Here is a 4,527-nt window from a genome sequence, read left to right on the forward strand (position 1 = left end):
TGTGTGCGTATTCTGGAAAGCGGTGATACAAAGCGTAGCCTGCCTAGGAAAGAGTTGGCGTTTGCGAGATGCTGCTACTGGTGCCGCCGCTGCTGTTCTTGCGGCGGGAGTCCATACATCTACCCAGTGGGCTGTCACAGTCATATAGTCCTGACCCTGCCCTGCTCCACTTGTCCACATGTCCGTGGTTAAGTGGACATTGGGTACAACTGCATTTTTTAGGACACTGGTGAGTCTTTTTCTGACGTCCGTGTACATTCTCGGTATCGCCTGCCTAGAGAAGTGGAACCTAGATGGTATTTGGTAACGGGGGCACACTGCCTCAATAAATTGTCTAGTTCCCTGTGAACTAACGGCGGATACCGGACGCACGTCTAACACCAACATAGTTGTCAAGGCCTCAGTTATCCGCTTTGCAGTAGGATGACTGCTGTGATATTTCATCTTCCTCGCAAAGGACTGTTGAACAGTCAATTGCTTACTGGAAGTAGTACAAGTGGGCTTACGACTTCCCCTCTGGGATGACCATCGACTCCCAGCGGCAACAACAGCAGCGCCAGCAGCAGTAGGCGTTACACGCAAGGATGCATCGGAGGAATCCCAGGCAGGAGAGGACTCGTCAGAATTGCCAGTGACATGGCCTGCAGGACTATTGGCATTCCTGGGGAAGGAGGAAATTGACACTGAGGGAGTTGGTGGGGTGGTTTGCGTGAGCTTGGTTACAAGAGGAAGGGATTTACTGGTCAGTGGACTGCTTCCGCTGTCACCCAAAGTTTTTGAACTTGTCACTGACTTATTATGAATGCGCTGCAGGTGACGTATAAGGGAGGATGTTCCGAGGTGGTTAACGTCCTTACCCCTACTTATTACAGCTTGACAAAGGGAACACACGGCTTGACACCTGTTGTCCGCATTTCTGGTGAAATACCTCCACACCGAAGAGCTGATTTTTTTGGTATTTTCACCTGGCATGTCAACGGCCATATTCCTACCACGGACAACAGGTGTCTCCCCGGGTGCCTGACTTAAACAAACCACCTCACCATCAGAATCCTCCTGGTCAATTTCCTCCCCAGCGCCAGCAACACCCATATCCTCCTCATCCTGGTGTACTTCAACACTGACATCTTCAATCTGACTATCAGGAACTGGACTGCGGGTGCTCCTTCCAGCACTTGCAGGGGGCGTGCAAATGGTGGAAGGCGCATGCTCTTCACGTCCAGTGTTGGGAAGGTCAGGCATCACAACCGACACAATTGGACTCTCCTTGTGGATTTGGGATTTCGAAGAATGCACAGTTCTTTGCTGTGCTGCTTTTGCCAGCTTGAGTCTTTTAATTTTTCTAGCGAGAGGCTGAGTGCTTCCATCCTCATGTGAAGCTGAACCACTAGCCATGAACATAGGCCAGGGCCTCAGCCGTTCCTTGCCACTCCGTGTGGTAAATGGCATATTGGCAAGTTTACGCTTCTCCTCCGACAATTTTATTTTAGGTTTTGGAGTCCTTTTTTTTCTGATATTTGGTGTTTTGGATTTGACATGCTCTGTACTATGACATTGGGCATCGGCCTTGGCAGACGACGTTGCTGGCATTTCATCGTCTCGGCCATGACTAGTGGCAGCAGCTTCAGCACGAGGTGGAAGTGGATCTTGATCTTTCCCTAATTTTGGAACCTCAACATTTTTGTTCTCCATATTTTAATAGGCACAACTAAAAGGCACCTCAGGTAAACAATGGAGATGGATACTAGTATACAATTATGGACTGCCTGCCGACTGCAGACACAGAGGTAGCCACAGCCGTGAACTACCGTACTGTACTGTGTCTGCAGCTAATATAGACTGGTTGATAAAGAGAAGATGTCTATGTAACTATGTATGTATAAAGAAGACTGAAAAAAATCCACGGTTAGGTGGTATACAATTATGGACGGACTGCCTGCCGAGTGCAGACACAGAGGTAGCCACAGCCGTGAACTACCGTACTGTACTGTGTCTGCAGCTAATATAGACTGGTTGATAAAGAGAAGATGTCTATGTAACTATGTATGTATAAAGAAGACTGAAAAAAATCCACGGTTAGGTGGTATACAATTATGGACGGACTGCCTGCCAAGTGCAGACACAGAGGTAGCCACAGCCGTGAACTACCGTACTGTACTGTGTCTGCAGCTAATATAGACTGGTTGATAAAGAGAAGATGTCTATGTAACTATGTATGTATAAAGAAGAATGAAAAAAAACCACGGTTAGGTGGTATACAATTATGGACGGACTGCCTGCCGAGTGCAGACACAGAGGTAGCCACAGCCGTGAACTACCGTACTGTACTGTGTCTGCAGCTAATATAGACTGGTTGATAAAGAGAAGATGTCTATGTAACTATGTATGTATAAAGAAGAATGAAAAAAATCCACGGTTAGGTGGTATTACAATTATGGACGGACTGCCTGCCGAGTGCAGAGACACAGAGGTAGCCACAGCCGTGAACTACCGTACTGTGTCTGCTGCGACTGGATGATAAATGATATAAAAAATATATATATATATCACTACTGCAGCCGGACAGGTATATATTATATATTATATAATGACGGACCTGCTGGACACTGTCTGTCAGCAGAATGAGTTTTATTTTTATAGAATAAAAAAAAAAAAAAACACACAAGTGAAGTCACACGACGAGTGTTTAACTTTTTCAGGCAATCACAATATAAGTATACTACTAACTATACTGGTGGTCAGTGTGGTCAGGTCACTGGTCAGTCACACTGGCAGTGGCACTCCTGCAGCAAAAGTGTGCACTGTTTAATTTTAATATAATATGTACTCCTGGCTCCTGCTATAACCTATAACTGGCACTGCAGTAGTGCTCCCCAGTCTCCCCCACAATTATAAGCTGTGTGAGCTGAGCAGTCAGACAGATATATAATATATATAGATGATGCAGCACACTGGCCTGAGCCTGAGCAGTGCACACAGATATGGTATGTGACTGACTGAGTCACTGTGTGTATCGCTTTTTTCAGGCAGAGAACGGATATATTAAATAAACTGCACTGTGTGTCTGGTGGTCACTCACTATATAATATATTATGTACTCCTGGCTCCTGCTATAACCTATAACTGGCACTGCAGTAGTGCTCCCCAGTCTCCCCCACAATTATAAGCTGTGTGAGCTGAGCAGTCAGACAGATATATATAATATTATATATAGATAATAGATGATGCAGCACACTGGCCTGAGCCTGAGCAGTGCACACAGATATGGTATGTGACTGACTGAGTCACTGTGTGTATCGCTTTTTTCAGGCAGAGAACGGATATATTAAATAAACTGCACTGTGTGTCTGGTGGTCACTCACTATATAATATATTATGTACTCCTGGCTCCTGCTATAACCTATAACTGGCACTGCAGTAGTGCTCCCCAGTCTCCCCCACAATTATAAGCTGTGTGAGCTGAGCAGTCAGACAGATATATATAATATTATATATAGATAATAGATGATGCAGCACACTGGCCTGAGCCTGAGCAGTGCACACAGATATGGTATGTGACTGACTGAGTCACTGTGTGTATCGCTTTTTTCAGGCAGAGAACGGATATATTAAATAAACTGCACTGTGTGTCTGGTGGTCACTCACTATATAATATATTATGTACTCCTGGCTCCTGCTATAACCTATAACTGGCACTGCAGTAGTGCTCCCCAGTCTCCCCCACAATTATAAGCTGTGTGAGCTGAGCAGTCAGACAGATATATATAATATTATATATAGATAATAGATGATGCAGCACACTGGCCTGAGCCTGAGCAGTGCACACAGATATGGTATGTGACTGAGTCACTGTGTGCTGTGTATCGCTTTTTTCAGGCAGAGAACGGATTATAAAGTAAACTGCACTGTCCTCACTAGTAAACTCTCTCCACTCAGTCTCTACACTTCTACAGTAACAGTACTCCTCCTAGTCAGCTCCAGTAAATCTCTCTCAGTCTCTTATAATCTAAATGGAGAGGACGCCAGCCACGTCCTCTCCCTATCAATCTCAATGCACGTGTGAAAATGGCGGCGACGCGCGGCTCCTTATATAGAATCCGAGTCTCGCGATAGAATCCGAGCCTCGCGAGAATCCGACAGCGTCATGATGACGTTCGGGCGCGCTCGGGTTAACCGAGCAAGGCGGGAAGATCCGAGTCGCTCGGACCCGTGAAAAAAAACATGAAGTTCTGGCGGGTTCGGATTCAGAGAAACCGAACCCGCTCATCTCTAGTTTAAATAGGATATTGTAACTTGTTTGTGTGATAGATCTGGGAATCTGTGATGGTAGCTGGGACATTAGACAACCTGTAGCATAGCATTTGTGGTATTTGTTTGCCTATGGTGATTTAAAATAGATTGTGCTGGTTTGTTATAATATATCTTGTCAATCATGAATACCGCCATGCAGTTACTTGTGAATATGGGTTCTGTAGCAATGGCATGCTGGGATGTGTGGTTACATTGTGATCTGGTGATTCATATAAC

Source organism: Pseudophryne corroboree, chromosome 1, assembly GCF_028390025.1.
Source record: "Pseudophryne corroboree isolate aPseCor3 chromosome 1, aPseCor3.hap2, whole genome shotgun sequence".
NCBI classification, from domain to species: Eukaryota; Metazoa; Chordata; class Amphibia; order Anura; family Myobatrachidae; genus Pseudophryne; species Pseudophryne corroboree.